The sequence below is a fragment of the Megalopta genalis genome, chromosome 8 (assembly GCF_051020955.1).
Source record: "Megalopta genalis isolate 19385.01 chromosome 8, iyMegGena1_principal, whole genome shotgun sequence".
Taxonomy (NCBI): Eukaryota; Metazoa; Arthropoda; class Insecta; order Hymenoptera; family Halictidae; genus Megalopta; species Megalopta genalis.
The window spans coordinates 8024862-8039343 of record NC_135020.1 but is presented as its reverse complement, the minus strand read 5'-3'; the positions used below and the strand labels follow the sequence as shown (position 1 = coordinate 8039343).

Here is a 14482-nt window from a genome sequence, read left to right as displayed (position 1 = left end):
ACTGTCCGGCATGATCGGGCCGAGTTTATCACGCGATTTAATGGTCTACGAGAAGGTTATTGATTCGCGTGAACCCGAACTATATCGACGAGACTACGGGAACTCGTAGTCATCTTCCATGCGGAGCACGGAGACATCCTCTCGTTTCGCGCTGCACGATCGATCGGCGGATTTAATCTGCGCAAACAGTGCACAGTTCGGCGTTATCAACATCGGCCACGGACCTTTGTTTTTCTTCTTCCGTCTGCCTGAATGGGAATGATCGCTTGGATCCTAATCTTGCGGCGCAATTTTTACCCGCGCTACCTCCAGCTTTGCCCCCCCCCCCTGCCTTCTAGATCCGCTTCGGTAGCTGATCGTTCTGATTCCTTTTGCTGATTGTCAGGGAAATCATTCGAATTCAATCTTTCGGGAACTGTCAGATTTGTTGGTATTCGATTTTGGAATCGTGATAGAAGTTCATTCGAATCTATGCGTTACGAGCGAAAAATAAATGGAATAGTAACCTTTCGTTGAATGGAGAATTCTGAAGCCAATTTTTATTCGGATTGATGATGTTCGATTTCGGAATTGCGAAGGAAGTTTATTGTTCGCGAAATGTTTGAATGGTTCATCCAATGCTATGTTTGACAAACAAAAAATAAATAAATAATATATAAATAAAATAAATAGAGTAGTATAGTAAATTCTCCCTAATTGACGCTCAGATTGTGCACAAAAATTGACAATTTTAAGTAACATTATTTTAATAAAAGCAATTTAAGCATCAATTAGGGAGAATTTACCGTTAATCTTTCGCCTAAAGAAAACTTCGAAGTAAATTTCTCTTGGGAAACTTTGTCAAATTTGTTGCCTTTTGGAATCGTCGAAGAAGTCTATTATCGATAAAATAATCACGTGCTCTATATTAAACCACATATTCAACGCGACAAATAAATAATAACCTTCTGTTGAAAAACTCTGAATTTAAATTTTATTCGAAAACTGTGCCAGACTTGTTGCTGTTAAATTTATTGTCGAAAAGTCTACTTTCTGTAAAAATGGTTGAGTTATTTCAAAGTGCAATTTCAAACGGGAAGCAAATAAAATGGCAACCTTCCGTGGAATGAAAATGAAGAATAATAAAACGCGGTTGTACGCGCGGAATACACCACGGTTTCTGTTTCTATTTCCAAGTGGCCGTCGTCTGTTCTTCTCGCCGGGGTGGTGTACATTTTCTCCTTGTATTTCCATATTATACTTGTATCCGGAAGAACAGTTTCAGTATTATTGTTGCTCGTCTTTAAAGTTGAGCCATGGAACTCGCTCGCGCGCGAAGACTATCACGGCTCCAGGCGTGCCTCGATTATTCAGATTACTTCGGGTCTTCTTAGGTGGTTGGCAGACCCGCGAGTTGTCAAGTCCCCCGACGATTCCTTAAAGTTCCAACAACTTTTCGTCCAAAGTCGATTTACGCGAGACAGACTACGAACTAATTTTAGTTGATCATGTATAATCGACTAAAGAGAGAGTTCACGACCTCTCCACCCCTCCGGTTACGTCTTCACCACGCCTCCCCGGCTCGAGTGCTAACACGGCGCGCCGGTCTGCGGCTGACAGTTAAATTGTTTAACAATTACGTGCGGTAGCAAATGACTATCATCTGTCCGAACTGTTAATCAGATCGTCGATCGATTGTAACCCGGTCCGAGGGTTCGGCGATCGTTGCGCTGCGGCGATCGTCCCCTGTCGAAACAGTGATTGATCTCGCGGCGAAATCTTGTAAGGGAACATTGAAAAATCTTCTCCGACCGATACGGTCCCCTTTAACTGTTTTTATCGGGTCACTGTTGTTTTGGAACGAACTGTAGCTAGAACCACTTCTTCATCGTAGCGGCAAGTTAATTGACGGTTTAATTTACATCTATCAACATATTCTTCTTCCCATATCTAGAATGCTGACTGCGGTCTTAACAGCTACGAACGGTGGTTTATGCTCCTGACCCAATTATTTTTCTAGCTCAAATAAAATATAGCTGACTAAACTGTGAATAACAGATTAACTATATTTCTGAATAATTGCAAGGCAAAAGAAGTTAAATAGAAATGAAGTTTTTCTCTTAATAGTTTTAATAGATTGTAAATAATGTACTAATAATGTCAAATTCTTCTGATGTTGTTCTTGCTCTGCATTTCATCTGATCGCTTCCGATATAAAGTACTTTGATCAAGAAATATTATTACATCTGCAAATCCGATCTTTCCTTTATTTACATGCCGAATGTGATTTTTAACTAACATTTAATTCAGTACTTAAAATATACACTGTTATCGCGCGAATTGGAATCATTTTGTTTCGTCGACTTGTAGTAAATTAATTCAAGAATGGTGACAGGAGAAATTGAGGAATCGAGATAACAATTTTATGAATTGCAATTTCTACTGTCATGACATTGACAAATGTGTTGATTACATTGGTGTTTGCTTTGCTTAATAAATTTTATTTGAATAAAAGTTATTATTGTTTCAAGTAAGCCTTATAAATCAGACATTACATATTTATTTAGTTAAATTCGTTCGAAACAAAAATATTAAAAATAACTTAATCCAAAAAAATCCACTTTTGCCTTGTGTTCATCTCGACGTGTAAAGAATTCGCAGAATTCAGTAGACCACGATAAACGATAAACAAATTCAATAACAACATCGAAAGGTATTAAGCAAAATTATGTCAGCATCTAAAAAAAAAAATAAAATAGCAGGGACGTCAGCGATCGAAGAATCGTGAGCACGAATATTCGATTGACCTCTTAACCCTTTTAGTTGCCGAACAACGATATATCGTTGCTGGTCACACATGAGAAAATATGGCTTTCATAATATTTCTAATAAATAACAATTGCATTTCTCAATTTGTGTTCTCTTTCAATTTTCTAATTATTAGGTTTTGCAACACACAGTTTTGTAATTTCTTTTCGAAACTTCAGCAAACTGCATCAAACACATTTGCTACGTTTTCGCTTAGGCACACACGACTCTTTTGGTCGGCATTAAAAGGGTTAACATCGTGATAGTACTACGCACTCTTTTTTTCTCATGCAAGATCTTTTCGGCGTTCCGGAGGCTGGCCACGAAATTCCGCTAGCGGCGAACAACAATAATTGAAATTAATCACTCGCGTAGATACAACTGATTTAATGCGCGGCTTAATCTAGGCGCTGACACGTTCAGCGTGCGTCTCGCGATGAGTTACGGCAATTCACGCGCAAGACAGGATCCATTTACAACGGAGACATTTACGGATTAGTGGTACACGGGGTGAGCACGCCGGTTGAACGGCATCGAGAGTGTCCCTTATAAATCGTCGAACTAGAAAATATATCGAGCATCGTTCTCGATTTCGCCCAATCGATGAACACGCTTCAGTCCTCGCTTCGAGATTTATAGATACGTCCGAGGCCATCCTTCTCCTCTTGAGTCAACACGTTTCGAACGGTCTCCAGCTGGACACCCGGTGGATACGGAAATTCGCGCGCGTTTCGGATCCATTCCCTTTAAAAGGGTCGTGGGCTCGTGCAAGCAGATGCGAGAGCGAAGAGGCAATAACGCATGATAATGCGCGTGCAAAGAGTCAACGCAAATTTCTGCTCATTGTTGTTAAGACGCTGTGGGCAGTCTATTGTTACAACGTGTTGTGCCCGAGGTACCTTGCTGTGTAAAATTGGTTTGTCAGCGCGGGAAAGTAAAAGAAGCTGTTTCATCCTTTCGTGTATAATAACGAGTTAGATTAGCGATAATACAACGAATTAGATTCAACGATGACGATTCCATACTAAATTTGGATGTTATTCATTTATTCAAAAACTATATTATTACATAACAATTCGCGTAGACAATTTGTATTATGTAAACATCCGCATGTTGTATAGTAACATCCGCAGTCTCATCATTATATTTTTATTCATCGCTAAAAGACTGCAGATTTTTATGCAAATTCTGATTTTACGGAAAACAGAATTAAAGAAAAGTTTCCTTCGTCAATCACAAGATCGCTTAATTAAAAAAGAAAATAAAAATGCTATTAGATCTCGTCGATTGATACGTTCTCTTTCATTTCAAAAATCGTCACACAAGATTGGAAATTTGATGTATTTATAACAAAATTAACGAAAAATAATATAATATGTAATATCATATAAAATATAATATATTATATAATATAATATTATAATAACACAAAATAGTGAAAATATCAGAAAATTGTGTGAAAGGTTAGTTTGAATTGAAATTATTAAACCTTTACCGGAAACCCGATGCGCGAAAATAGTTGCAATGTGAAATATAACCTCGTAGCTATGCGCATATTTGTTTCGCGCGATGCAACACTACTTTAATTCTTGTTCCTTTTACTTTTATTTTTTATATTTTATATATATCTTATACCATGTACTAAAGAAAACAACACATAAACAATCAATAATTCAAAATATAAATTATAATACTATAAATTCTACATAAAATAAAAATGAGAAATAACAGTTTCAAAACTGTTTTTATACATAAACAATAATTTAAACGAATCGTGACCGAATCTTGCGGCGTAATTGTAAGAACTAAACCACGACTTGTACTCCATGGGTCATACTCGTGATGCTTACGTTTGGCCAAATCTTCATCTCGCGAGTATAACTCGTGATCTTTATGCTTGGGCCAAGGTTGTTATTACGTGTCAGATTCGTTAACACTATATTTATGAAAATGACGGGTCACTAATTTTTTAATTTACGATTATTCATATCGTAAAGACACATTAATGAGTTACTTATTCAATTTATATGTTACTTACGGCAAATGTTACAATAACACTTGTTAAAAGTCAGAATAAATGTCTTAATGTTACTTTTATAAACTAATATAAAATAGCTGTTTTTTGTGCTCCGTAAATCTAGTGTTAAATATGTTAGGTTATTAAGTATGAAATGCATAAGTCTTGTAGTAAAATTATAGAGTAAAATATGCATTTCGTATTTAATGACCCAATACATTCTTGTGCAACTATCATTCCTTGACATTAGTGGAAACAATTTTTATTTTACTATTTTCAACACGTTGAATGCCACGAGGGTCACCGGTGACCGGCACTTAACTTGGCGGTGACGCCATGGGGGCCACCGGTGACCGGCGCGCCCAAATTGATAGAAATATATCTAATTTAAAACAAACGTCAATATCTAAAATTTTGTATTATTACCATCGTCAATTCAAACAGTGACCCCTGTCGCAATTAACATGTCAAACATGGTTAAACACTGTAACTTATCTATCGCAGATAATATCTCAACATTATATGTATCACATAAAAGAAAATTCATCGTGGCGCCACGGACAATTTCTGTAAAACCGGCGTGGCATCCAACGTGTTAAGTAATTGAAACTATTAAGAGCAGAAATACATTCTTGTTCAACTATCATTCCATGAAATTGACGGAGACAATTCTTATTTTGCACGAAGATCCGCAGTCCGTTTATAATCATATGCAGGACGTGTCTCAGCAGATTCGAGCGCATCAAACGGAGGACGTATTCGTGCGCGAGCGAAAATAAATTCCCGATTGCAACCACCGTGTCGATCCCTGCGATTCACGATGCGGGGGAGTATCCGAGTTCCAACGTACCGGAAGAAATGTGGGAACGATAAGAAGGCCGCCGCGTCGCGGGCCGAGACCGAAACCGCGCGTCGTTCGTTCTGCGTCGGTTTAGGGCGGGTCAAGATCATCGTGTCGCGGTCAGAAAATTTTTCGGCGCAACCCCTGTGACACAGTTTTCGTCAGGCGCAGGCTGTGTCAACCATCGACTCTCTGCCAATGACGCCGCGTCGATATCGGATCAATTATGACCCGCGCTGAACATTTTTTGTACTCCATTAGGCGGCACGATTTTGCTGTATTTAAAAGTCGTATTCGAAGCACTAATTACAAGTGTTATTGAAATGGGAAATACAGATCTCTAATGAATTACGAAATTTTATGTAATTTAGTAATATTTCTCAGTCCAATATTTCTAATTTTAATATTTACTTTAATATTTCTAATTTTAATATTCATTCTGAAACTTATAATTTTAATATGTACTCCAATCTTTATAATTGTAATATTTACTCTAATATTTCCAATTTTTTATATCTACTCCAATATTTCTAATTTTAATATTTACTTTAATATTTCTAATTTTAATATTCATTCTGAAACTTATAATTTTAATATGTACTCCAATCTTTATAATTGTAATATTTACTCTAATATTTCCAATTTTTTATATCTACTCCAATATTTCTAATTTTAATATTTACTTTAATATTTCTAATTTTAATATTCATTCTGAAACTTATAATTTTAATATGTACTCCAATCTTTATAATTGTAATATTTACTCTAATATTTCCAATTTATTATATCTACTCCAATATTTCTAATTTTAATATTTACTTTAATATTTCTAATTTTAATATTCATTCTGAAACTTATAATTTTAATATGTACTCCAATCTTTATAATTGTAATATTTACTCTAATATTTCCAATTTTTTATATCTACTCTAATATTTCTAATTTTAATATTTACTCTAATATTCCCATTTTTTATATTTACTCTAATATTTTTCTAATTCTGATGTTTAATCTAATATTTCTAATATTTCCAATTTTTGATATCTACTCTAATATTTTTAATTCTAATATTTATTCTAATACATTACAATGAAAATGGCCTTCATCTGTATTCACAGATGTTATGTTTGCTCAAACTTGTCGTTAAAAATTGGACATTTGCTATATAATGATGACAGTTAAAAAAATTGTTTCTTTAGTTTTTATGAAATTTGAAGTGCAAAAACTATAAAATAACTAAACTATAAAATAAATAAGTAAACTATAAAATATCGATTGCTATATGAATATCCTTTTACTGCATTAGCTTGCTTTGATGTTTATTTATTGTTGCTGCACCGAAGGTCACAAAGCGAGTCAAAAGTAACTTGCTACAGTTTGATGGTCGATTGAATTAAGGCGGCTTTATGTGACGAACATTTCTTAGAAAATTTTCAAAATATTACCATAAAAAATTCTGCGTAAAGCCCGAGTAACGAAGCAAATTGTACGACAATTGCGTACCAAATTCTAAAGCGAATGGAAATCGAAATCGATTACAAAAAGAGCCGATTCCATAATAAGCATCACGGAAGTCGATAGCCGTGCGCAACCCGAACGCGGTTCGCGTCATTTAGGAACAAAAAAAAAGCCTAACATTAGAGCGGGGCAGCGTATTAGCATCGATCAGGAAGCAATTTCTGACGCGTCTGGCAGATTTTTCACGCGTGCAAACGCCGCGGCGTTGAATAAACCGCCGCGTTATAGGTTCATTAAGCCCGTTTCCTGAACGTCGAAGCGCTCGCTTTTCCCGTGAATGGCCTTTAATTACAAATTTCTCGTTGTCTGTGGAATTTCAACGGGGCCAAAGAGTCAAAGACAGCTCCACGGGTTCCCGCAAACATCCGCGTCCCATAATCAACTTCGATCGGTTCCACCGTTTTCAGTTGATTCACAATTACCGATCCTGTATTACGATAACTCGTCTACGTTCGATCGCTTTTTGTTCTTCCCTTAAGGGAATATTCTCAAGGGATTACATGTTCTTTGACATTTAAAATGTTTACAGAAATAATAAATCTTGTTTTACACGATCATCGACGGTGACGCCCATTTTTCCTTTCGATCTAGAACAAAAAATGAATATAACTACGCGTTGTATGGACTTAAATCCTATTTTATAAAATGCAAAAAGAACGATATTACGTAGTGATCTGAAAAGAAAAAGAAGTGATTTTTATCAAAATAAGAATTTTTCGCAATTATATATTATATCATCCTTTTTGCATTTTTTAAAATAGGATCTAGGTCATACGACTCGTAATGAAAAAAAACACCGTTTTATTTTTTGTTCTAGATCGAAGGGAAAAAATATTCCGCTGTATGTCGATCAACACCTTCGAGGTTCATGGGGAATAAGTACATATTATTATTTCAGAAAACATCGATAAAATGTAAAAAAATGTATATACTTGAAATATTGAAGAGTACGTACGCGGAAAGTGACGAAAAGTTTTATCAATGTTTCACGTTATGAAAATATTGCCGAACATCATCCTTATTTTAACGATTTTCTTGAGGCTCCTCTTATCTCTTTATCCCGGCGATCGATCTTGTTGTTCCTACGCGGGTTCAGTTAATCCTACGTTGATAGTTGTGCTGTATGTTTTAACGGGCTACCGCTATTTGGCAAGCCTACGACGAAATTACGCTAAAAAGTTCCTTCGGGCTTTCTCCGAGCTGGTTTATCTAGGTTGCAGTTTACAGACGCTATTTCGGAGACTCGTTCTGGCGCTTCACTGCTGTAGCAATTAGCTTTAACTTCGAGACGAGAGTGCATAGTATGGCAGTACGACAGAACAGTAATATGATAGCTCGATGTTACGGGAGTAGGATAGTTTGGCGGTATGTAGGACGAAGCTGTACGTGGCGGCATGATAATGCACACTATTGTTCGACACAGTAGCACCCTGAGCTCAGTCTAACAAAAATTAAACAGAAGTAACCCTCGTACGACGCATGCTGGGTCATTGTGACCTGGCCGTCTAATTTCATATTTGGGGTCACGGAGAAAACATTTCGGATATACTATTTTAGATCATTCTTTACAAGTGAAATAAAGTATACTCGAAGTATTTCAAATAAGAGTAATGAAATTTCAGTCAATGAAATATTTTATTTTGATAATGAAAACATAAACTAAAATATTTTATCTTAATAATCTAAAACATTTATAAAACAAAATAAAATATTTTATATCGGTAATCTAAAAAAGAAATAAAATATTTTATGTCGGCAATCTAAAACAAAATAAAATATTTTATATCGGCAATCTAAAACAAAATAAAATAATTTATATCGGTAATCTAAAACAAAATAAACAATTTTATATCGGCAATCTAAAAGAAAAGAAAATATTTTATATTGATAAATTAAAACAGAATAAAACATGTTACGTTGGTCATGATCTTTGATGATGAGTTCACGTTATTCTGCAAATGCCTCTCGTAGAATACATACAAGCTACCTATCCCTATGTCTTGCAAATATTAATATCTCTTATGTTTGAACTTTATCTCCCTCCATAATTCATTTTACGAAGAACTGCATTGTATGTATATTTGTAATGCACAAGAAAAGTACCTCGCTAAATATCCAAAATTTTAACACAAATATCTTTACTAAATTTCAAATAATGCACCATTTTAAATACTATTTTAAACAATATTTGCTATAAATAAAATATTTTATCTTCCGAAGTATAGTTTTTCGAAAAAGTGAAATATGCATATTATTCTCAAAAGTATAACTTGTAAAATATTTTATTCCCTAAAATATTTCTCGAACAAGTAAAACATTTTATTGTGGAAAGTATAATTTCTCGAACAAGTAAAACATTTTTTTGTGGAAAGTATAATTTCTCGAACAAGTAAAACATTTTATTCTGGAAAGCATAATTTCTCTGACAAGCAGAACATGTTATCTTGAAAATTACATGTGAAATAAAATGGTTCTTTAGTATCCGCGATTTGAAATAGTATCTTACCCAGCTGTGGTCGCACCTGGACTGTAGAAAAAGGGATTTTCTGCTAGGAACGAGGCGGACGGAACGTGACAGCGATCGCATTAAATGTGGCCGATCTCGATGTCCGTTCCCGTTGATACGAGTTTATAATCAAGCAGGTATCCGAGATGCTAATTCAACGGGGGTTCCCTTGTCCTCTTAGCCCGTCGATCTCGCGGTGGGTCTCCGCTTGATCCGAGCGAGCGTGGCCGAGCGTGGGTGCGGCTTAGGGTTCTTGTCGCGGGAAAGAGGGATCAAAACTTTTTCGATGGCGGTCGCGACGCGTTTCATAACTTATTCCTGTTCGAGTGACGGCAACACTTCGCGGAGGCTGCCAGAGCACGCATAAAGACATGCGAGGGGACCGCGTGCCTTTTTTATTCGCGTTCCTTAGCGGTCGAGTCGGCCCACAAATCCCACAAACGAGCCGGGACAAATTATGTTCGCCCCTTTTTACCAGTGCCAGTCTCTTTCCCGCGACTGTTTCCTCTCCTTATTACCCATCGGAAGGAAACGCTCTTCCCGCGGCGACGCACGATTCCTCTCGGTAACGAGACGCTAGCGTTCTTCTTTCTTCTTCGCGTTTCGTCCTTCGGACAGTTTCCGACGCGCTTCAACGGGCATTTATCGCGTTAAATGATCAATCTCAATCTCAATAAACGTCACAAAATCAAAGCAGTATCAATCAAATCAAAATTAGAAAGTGAAAGTTTAACATGGTGGATGTTATCGTAACATGACATAACTCAGTTTTGCATAATAACTTCTTCAACATAACTCTTTCACATTCTAAAAATTCTGGTTAAGGTCAGCTGATTCTGTGGCTGTAATAATTATTCGATCAAACTAAAATTAGAAAGTGAAAGTTTAACATGGTGGATGTTACTGTAACAGTAACATTTCTTTCGCATGACTCAGTTTTATGTAATAACTTCTTTAACCCGAGAAAGATAACTTACGTCGCAGAGGCGCCTGCGAAGACTGTTGATTTTTGTTAATTTTTCATAGAGGTCTAGTGATTTAAGTTTAAAATTACTTAAAATATAAAAAAATATAATATAAATGCATTTTATTTTTACAATAATGCCAAACCTTTAAAATGACTAGATTAACTTAAATAAATATCCATTGTTAGTATAAAATTGACGCCTTAGAAAAGCATGCGCCTCTGAAGCGTATGGTTATCTTTTACGTACGTTGTCATATGGTTATCTTTCTAGGGTTAATATAACTCCTTCACAGTTTAAAAATTCTAGTTAAGCTTAGTCGATTCTGTGGCTGTAATAATTATCCGAGAAAACACTACTATTATGAAGAATTAGTGGTCAGAAATTTAGGCGATAATATTAGAATAAAATAGACACTCGTATATTAGAATAATAGTGATAACAGATATTAGAATAAAAATAAATCTTGGAACCTAGGGGTGATTATTTATACTATTATTATAAAGCTTTATAAGAATTTTCTGTAATTAAATAGATTTATTTAATCACGTTTAATTTATGTGACCAACGTAGCGCCTAAATGTGTCAACTCAGTTTTAAACTTATAGTTTATTGTTAGGCCAATTGCGACCTCTATCCGTTTTTTTGCTGGTTTTCTTAATTCAACTCACTTGCTCGATAATTTATACTGTACTGTGTCGGCAATTGTTATTTTACCCCCCGATTTTATTGTTTCGTTTCACTTTTAACACTTCCAATGCCACTTTACTGCTTTTAGTATCACGCATTACTTAAAAATGAATTTTTTGTTACAATTTATGAAGTAGGCCAAATGTTGCTAGGTTTGAGAAGGTCTAAGAGGGTTACAAAAACAATTGTTATAATATAATATATATTTTAATATATGTTATAATATAATATATATTGTATAATATAATTGTTATAATATTATTCAATAATTTGGTTCGACTTCGCGTGTCTTACGAGCACACGTGTTAAACAATTATGTGTGAAACGCAAACGTTATAATCTTATCTTTAAAAAATTTCACTGACGTATCTTTAAAACGTATCGGATCAATGGTGTGTATATTATTGCTTTTCGACGCGTTAGTAGGATTATTCATTTTTCCATGAACAGTCATCAATTTTTGCCTTTTATAACCGTAGATAAATCCGGGTTTCAATGGTTATATGTCAAGGTTATACAAACGAGTAATTGAACAAATAAACCGGTATTGCTCAATTTTTAAACGTTTTTTTTAGAAATTAACAACGGGAACTTGGCAGAATTTCCGCGTCGACGATGCGGAAAACACGCGTTGCTTCTGACAGGGTCACGTGCCTCGTGTAATTGATGGCTGATCGATGCAATTGCAGTTACGAAGACAACCGTGTTATCCTCGATGACATTCAGTCTTTTATTACGCAAATTCCTCTGCATTTCTGCGGGAATGTGAGTATCGGTGTCGATCGGTGACACATAATAATTGCTAAACTCGTAATTATTTGAAAATGATTATTGGCATTCAGTCACTACTGTATCTGCATTTATTTCTGCTTCATTCTTTCTAGTTTATTTACGTATTGTTAGTCACACGCACACACACACACACACACACACACACACACGACACGACACGACACGCGTGCGTCGTACTGTTCTGCATTAATTTGTTTCTTCTTATTAATTTCGTCTTTGTTCAAATCATCCTCTAAGAGTAAAATTTTATTTTGAAATGATTATTTAATACGTCTTCGTAGTATAGTACTGTCTGTCCTAATTATAATTAATAGTTTTTCTAACCGCCACATTCGAGCCCGTAATTATCTCGGAATTTGATCGAAATGTTGCGAATAGTATATGCTGGGGCATGCCATCATAGTAATTACGGTAAGTTCTCCCTAATTGAAACTCAGATTGCGTACAAAAATGGACAATTTGGAAAGAGGAGATACGATTATTCGAGCCTTGCGGCTCGTTTTTACAGTTGTTGACAATCGGTGACTTTAAAAACAAGCCGCGAGGCTCGAACAATCGTATCTCCTCTTCCCGAATTGTCCATTTTTGTGCACAATATGAGCGTCCATTTAGGAGAATTTGTTGTAGTTAGCGGAGTTTGTGCAACGAATGAAAACTTAAACACGAAGAAATTGAACTTTCGTTGTATTAAATTAACAAAGAGTTTTTCCACGAGACATTAACATTTACATGTTTATATATCAATCAAAATATGCTTCTGAATATTATACTGGTCACGGAAATAAACACGGCGATTTTGAAATTCAACTGATTTTAGCATCTCGGTCCATTAATTAGCGGAACTAACAGAGAGATATTGATCCCCTAAGCGTCATAATGAGCAAAGCGCAGATATATTCGCATCGTCCCAATACATACTGTCAGATATTTTGTACCATACTATATTATATATGAATATGTATAATTGGTGCATTTGTTCGATATCAATTCATGATATAGGTGTGACACTAATTTTTGCTAGCTCTCGAAATTTAGGTTTTATAATCCGTTTTCAGATCCATTTGAAATAATAGCAATCTCAAACAACGAATTATTTCGTTATGATTTTTATTTCATATACGACGAAAGAAATAATCCTCGAATTATTATGCAAGAAAAGATTTCCTTTTAAGGAACCTTCGCATCAATTTGCCTTAAGCCGAACTCTCTCTTCGTAAAGATCCTTGATATAATATTCAACAATTATTTTAAGAAATCTTTCCAGAAATTTATTTTCAGTAAAACTCTTTGCCCAAAAACTTAAACCGCCGGTGCCAAGGAGAATTGTTATCCCTCAGAAAAATGTTTCTTTATCGGATAATCTTTTAACACAGCCAGATCGGTCCTTTTATGTCAGTACAAACCAGACACAGAGCTGATATTTAAATCACCATGTAATATTCAAGAAGAATTTCACAATTATTTCAAATAACTCATACCATAAAATACCACGCCATTTAAAATAATATTTCAAGTAATTATAAAATGAAATATACCATATTATTTAAATCAATGTCTCAGATAATTATAAAACAAAATACCGTGTCATTTAAAATATTATTTCAAACGAGTATAAAATGAAATACCACGTTATTTAAAATAATATTTCAGATATTACTTCAAAAATCGTCGCAGGCATGGAAATAATTATGAAATAAATTAACATGTTATCTGAGATAACATTTCGAATAATGTGATTTTAAATTCGCTCAGATCTACCGTCATTCCCGTCTTTCAATTTCAAATCTAAACGATACGATACATTCAGGCCCCAGTTCCGTCCGCATTAATTCATCCGGGTTCAACGTCCACCCCCAAACCACCCCCGCCGCTGGTCTCGGTAACGACGCCGGGCATAACAATTTAGCTTGGAAGCGGCGAATCCCTTTCGCCAGTTAAATTTTATACCAGCCCCGTAACGACTTCTTTATGGGATCGATTCGCGAGCCGGGTACGTAACAAGGGTTGCGTTCCGGCGGGGTATTTAATCCGGCCGGTAATTACGGCGAATTCGATCGAATTGATGGCGGTGGGTGCGTCGGTTGAGTTATCACCCGACTGCCAGAAACAGGGCCGGACTTCGTGACCCGATATTGTGCCGGAACGTTCCGATATTGGCAGCGCCCCGGCCTCCCAGGAACGAAGAACAATAGGAGCAGAGCGGCGTGTGTGCTCCACCCGCTATCTCGAACCAGACGGTCCCCTTTTGCTTTCGCCTCGACTTTCCGTCGGGCTCCCCCTCCGCGGATCGTCCTGAGGCAACGCTGCGAACGTTCTCGCCCGCGTTTCGAGATACTAGGAGAACACTGTGACCTTCGCCCCGTGAA

At 36.0% G+C, this 14482-nt stretch overlaps 2 protein-coding genes across 2 annotated transcripts in view; one reads left to right on the top strand and one right to left on the bottom strand.

Annotated features, from left to right (window-relative positions):
* Window positions 1–14482, bottom strand: part of LOC143258734 (mediator of RNA polymerase II transcription subunit 20-like) — a 252598-nt gene that overhangs the window by 27068 nt on the left and 211048 nt on the right. The gene's annotated exons all lie outside the window — the stretch shown is intronic.
* The window catches only part of LOC117218807 (facilitated trehalose transporter Tret1), a 228861-nt gene that overhangs the window by 4211 nt on the left and 210168 nt on the right, over window positions 1–14482 (top strand). The window lies entirely within an intron of this gene.